This window comes from Pseudophryne corroboree, chromosome 6 (genome assembly GCF_028390025.1).
Source record: "Pseudophryne corroboree isolate aPseCor3 chromosome 6, aPseCor3.hap2, whole genome shotgun sequence".
NCBI lineage: Eukaryota > Metazoa > Chordata > Amphibia > Anura > Myobatrachidae > Pseudophryne > Pseudophryne corroboree.
Genome location: NC_086449.1, coordinates 30,502,605 through 30,508,604, shown reverse-complemented (window position 1 = coordinate 30,508,604; position 6,000 = coordinate 30,502,605).

Genomic DNA, 6,000 nt, shown 5'->3' with positions numbered 1-6,000 from the left:
ATTTTCAGTCTATTCTGAATACCTCACACCTCACAATATTATTTTTAGTCCTAAAATTTGCACCGAGGTCGCTGGATGACTAAGCTAAGCGACCCTAGTGGCCGACACAAACACCTGGCCCATCTAGGAGTGGCACTGCAGTGTCACGCAGGATGGCCCTTCCAAAAAACACTCCCCAAACAGCACATGATGCAAAGAAAAAAAGAGGCGCAATGAGGTAGCTGTGTGAGTAAGATAAGCGACCCTAGTGGCCGACACAAACACCTGGCCCATCTAGGAGTGGCACTGCAGTGTCACGCAGGATGGCCCTTCCAAAAAACACTCCCCAAACAGCACATGATGCAAAGAAAAAAAGAGGCGCAATGAGGTAGCTGTGTGAGTAAGATAAGCGACCCTAGTGGCCGACACAAACACCTGGCCCATCTAGGAGTGGCACTGCAGTGTCACGCAAAATGGCCCTTCCAAAAAACACTCCCCAAACAGCACATGACGCAAAGAAAAAAAGAGGCGCAATGAGGTAGCTGTGTGAGTAAGATAAGCGACCCTAGTGGCCGACACAAACACCTGGCCCATCTAGGAGTGGCACTGCAGTGTCACGCAGGGTGGCCCTTCCAAAAAACACTCCCCAAACAGCACATGACGCAAAGAAAAAAAGAGGCGCAATGAGGTAGCTGTGTGAGTAAGATAAGCGACCCTAGTGGCCGACACAAACACCTGGCCCATCTAGGAGTGGCACTGCAGTGTCACGCAGGATGGCCCTTCCAAAAAACACTCCCCAAACAGCACATGACGCAAAGAAAAAAAGAGGCGCAATGAGGTAGCTGTGTGAGTAAGATAAGCGACCCTAGTGGCCGACACAAACACCTGGCCCATCTAGGAGTGGCACTGCAGTGTCACGCAGGATGGCCCTTCCAAAAAACACTCCCCAAACAGCACATGACGCAAAGAAAAAAAGAGGCACAATGAGGTAGCTGTGTGAGTAAGATAAGCGACCCTAGTGGCCGACACATACACCTGGCCCATCTAGGAGTGGCACTGCAGTGTCACGCAGGATGGCCCTTCCAAAAAACACTCCCCAAACAGCACATGACGCAAAGAAAAAAAGAGGCGCAATGAGGTAGCTGTGTGAGTAAGCTAAGCGACCCTAGTGGCCGACACAAACACCTGGCCCATCTAGGAGTGGCACTGCAGTGTCACGCAGGATGGCCCTTCCAAAAAACACTCCCCAAACAGCACATGACGCAAAGAAAAAAAGAGGCGCAATGAGGTAGCTGTGTGAGTAAGCTTAGCGACCCTAGTGGCCGACACAAACACCTGGCCCATCTAGGAGTGGCACTGCAGTGTCACGCAGGATGGCCCTTCCAAAAAACACTCCCCAAATAGCACATGACGCAAAGAAAAAAAGAGGCGCAATGAGGTAGCTATGTGAGTAAGTTAAGCGACCCTAGTGGCCGACACAAACACCTGGCCCATCTAGGAGTGGTACTGCAGTGTCACGCAGGATGGCCCTTCCAAAAAACACTCCCCAAACAGCACATGACGCAAAGAAGAAAAAAAGAGGCGCAATGAGGTAGCTGTGTGAGTAAGCTAAGCGACCCTAGTGGCCGACACAAACACCTGGCCCATCTAGGAGTGGCACTGCAGTGTCACGCAGGATGGCCCTTCCAAAAAACACTCCCCAAACAGCACATGACGCAAATAAAAATGAAAGAAAAAAGAGGTGCAAGATGGAATTGTCCTTGGGCCCTCCCACCCACCCTTATGTTGTATAAACAGGACATGCACACTTTAACCAACCCATCATTTCAGTGACAGGGTCTGCCACACGACTGTGACTGAAATGACGGGTTGGTTTGGACCCCCACCGAAAAAGAAGCAATTAATCTCTCCTTGCACAAACTGGCTCTACAGAGGCAAGATGTCCACCTCATCATCATCCTCCGATATATCACCGTGTACATCCCGCTCCTCACAGATTATCAATTCGTCCCCACTGGAATCCACCATCTCAGCTCCCTGTGTACTTTGTGGAGGCAATTGCTGCTGGTCAATGTCTCCACGGAGGAATTGATTATAATTCATTTTAATGAACATCATCTTCTCCACATTTTCTGGAAGTAACCTCGTACGCCGATTGCTGACAAGGTGAGCGGTGGCACTAAACACTCTTTCGGAGTACACACTTGTGGGAGGGCAACTTAGGTAGAATAAAGCCAGTTTGTGCAAGGGCCTCCAAATTGCCTCTTTTTCCTGCCAGTATAAGTACGGACTGTCTGACGTGCCTACTTGGATGCGGTCACTCATATAATCCTCCACCATTCTTTCAATGGGGAGAGAATCATATGCAGTGACAGTAGACGACATGTCCGTAATCGTTGTCAGGTCCTTCAGTCCGGACCAGATGTCAGCATCAGCAGTCGCTCCAGACTGCCCTGCATCACCGCCAGCGGGTGGGCTCGGAATTCTGAGCCTTTTCCTCGCACCCCCAGTTGCGCGAGAATGTGAAGGAGGAGATGTTGACAGGTCGCGTTCCGCTTGACTTGACAATTTTGTCACCAGCAGGTCTTTGAACCCCAGCAGACTTGTGTCTGCCGGAAAGAGAGATCCAAGGTAGGTTTTAAATCTAGGATCGAGCACGGTGGCCAAAATGTAGTGCTCTGATTTCAACAGATTGACCACCCGTGAATCCTTGTTAAGCGAATTAAGGGCTCCATCCACAAGTCCCACATGCCTAGCGGAATCGCTCCCTTTTAGCTCCTCCTTCAATGCCTCCAGCTTCTTCTGCAAAAGCCTGATGAGGGGAATGACCTGACTCAGGCTGGCAGTGTCTGAACTGACTTCACGTGTGGCAAGTTCAAAAGGTTGCAGAACCTTGCACAACGTTGAAATCATTCTCCACTGCGCTTGAGACAGGTACATTCCACCTCCTATATCGTGCTCAATTGTATAGGCTTGAATGGCCTTTTGCTGCTCCTCCAACCTCTGAAGCATATAGAGGGTTGAATTCCACCTCGTTACCACTTCTTGCTTCAGATGATGGCAGGGCAGGTTCAGGCGTTTTTGGTGGTGCTCCAGTCTTCTGTACGTGGTGCCTGTACGCCGAAAGTGTCCCGCAATTCTTCTGGCCACCGACAGCATCTCTTGCACGCCCCTGTCGTTTTTTAAAAAATTCTGCACCACCAAATTCAAGGTATGTGCAAAACATGGGACGTGCTGGAATTTGCCCATATTTAATGCACACACAATATTGCTGGCGTTGTCCGATGCCACAAATCCACAGGAGAGTCCAATTGGGGTAAGCCATTCCGCGATGATCTTCCTCAGTTGCCGTAAGAGGTTTTCAGCTGTGTGTGTATTCTGGAAACCGGTGATACAAAGCGTAGCCTGCCTAGGAAAGAGTTGGCATTTGCGAGATGCTGCTACTGGTGCCGCCGCTGCTGTTCTTGCGGCGGGAGTCCATACATCTACCCAGTGGGCTGTCACAGTCATATAGTCCTGACCATGCCCTGCTCCACTTGTCCACATGTCCGTGGTTAAGTGGACATTGGGTACAACTGAATTTTTTAGGACACTGGTGAGTCTTTTTCTGATGTCCGTGTACATTCTCGGTATTGCATGCCTAGAGAAGTGGAACCTAGATGGTATTTGGTAACGGGGGCACACTACCTCAAGAAATTGTCTAGTTCCCTGTGAACTAACGGCGGATACCGGACACACGTCTAACACCAACATAGTTGTCAAGGCCTCAGTTATCCGCTTTGCAACAGGATGACTGCTGTGATATTTCATCTTCCTCGCAAAGGACTGTTGGACAGTCAATTGCTTGATGGAAGTAGTAAAAGTGGGCTTACGACTTCCCCTCTGGGATGACCATCGACTCCCAGCAGCAACAACAGCAGCGCCAGCAGCAGTAGGCGTTACACGCAAGGATGCATCGGAGGAATCCCAGGCAGGAGAGGACTCGTCAGAATTGCCAGTGACATGGCCTGCAGGACTATTGGCATTCCTGGGGAAGGAGGAAATTGACACTGAGGGAGTTGGTGGGGTGGTTTGCGTGAGCTTGGTTACAAGAGGAAGGGATTTACTGGTCAGTGGACTGCTTCCGCTGTCGCCCAAAGTTTTTGAACTTGTCACTGACTTATTATGAATGCGCTGCAGGTGACGTATAAGGGAGGATGTTCCGAGGTGGTTAACGTCCTTACCCCTACTTATTACAGCTTGACAAAGGCAACACACGGCTTGACAAATGTTGTCCGCATTTCTGGTGAAATACTTCCACACCGAAGAGCTGATTTTTTTGGTATTTTCACCAGGCATGTCAACGGCCCTATTCCTCCCACGGACAACAGGTGTCTCCCCGGGTGCCTGACTTAAACAAACCACCTCACCATCAGAATCCTCCTTGCCAATTTCCTCCCCAGCGCCAGCAACACCCATATCCTCCTCATCCTGGTGTACTTCAACACTGACATCTTCAATCTGACTATCAGGAACTGGACTGCGGGTGCTCCTTCCAGCACTTGCAGGGGGCGTGCAAATAGTGGAAGGCGCATGCTCTTCACGTCCAGTGTTGGGAAGGTCAGGCATCGCAACCGACACAATTGGACTCTCCTTGTGGATTTGGGATTTCGAAGAACGCACAGTTCTTTGCGGTGCTTTTGCCAGCTTGAGTCTTTTCATTTTTCTAGCGAGAGGCTGAGTGCTTCCATCCTCATGTGAAGCTGAACCACTAGCCATGAACATAGGCCAGGGCCTCAGCCGTTCCTTGCCACTCCGTGTGGTAAATGGCATATTGGCAAGTTTACGCTTCTCCTCCGACAATTTTATTTTAGATTTTGGAGTCCTTTTTTTACTGATATTTAGTGTTTTGGATTTTACATGCTCTGTACTATGACATTGGGCATCGGCCTTGGCAGACGACGTTGCTGGCATTTCATCGTCTCGGCCATGACTAGTGGCAGCAGCTTCAGCACGAGGTGGAAGTGGATCTTGATCTTTCCCTAATTTTGGAACCTCAACATTTTTGTTCTCCATATTTTAATAGGCACAACTAAAAGGCACCTCAGGTAAACAATGGAGATGGATGGATACTAGTATACTTATGGATGGACCAGCGACTGCCGACACAGAGGTAGCTACAGCCGTGGACTACCATACTGTGTCTGCTGCTAATATAGACTGGATGATAATGAGATGAAATTAATATATATATATATATAATATCACTAGTACTGCAGCCGGACAGGTATATATATTTATTATGTAATGACTGATGACGGACCTGCTGGACACTGTCAGCTCAGCAGCACCGCAGACTGCTACAGTAAGCTACTATAGTAGTATGTATCAAGAAGAAAGAAAAAAAAAAACACGGGTAGGTGGTATACAATTATGGATGGACCAGCGACTGCAGACACAGAGGTAGCTACAGCCGTGGACTACCGTACTGTGTCTGCTGCTAATATAGACTGGATGATAATGAGATGAAATTAATATATATATATATAATATCACTAGTACTGCAGCCGGACAGGTATATATATTTATTATGTAATGACTGATGACGGACCTGCTGGACACTGTCAGCTCAGCAGCACCGCAGACTGCTACAGTAAGCTACTATAGTAGTATGTATCAAGAAGAAAGAAAAAAAAAAAACCACGGGTAGGTGGTATACAATTATGGATGGACCAGCGACTGCCGACACAGAGGTAGCTACAGCCGTGGACTACCGTACTGTGTCTGCTGCTAATATAGACTGGATGATAATGAGATGAAATTAATATATATATATATATAATATCACTAGTACTGCAGCCGGACAGGTATATATATTTATTATGTAATGACTGATGACGGACCTGCTGGACACTGTCAGCTCAGCAGCACCGCAGACTGCTACAGTAAGCTACTATAGTAGTATGTATCAAGAAGAAAGAAAAAAAAAACCACGGGTAGGTGGTATACAATTATGGATGGACCAGCGACTGCCGACACAGA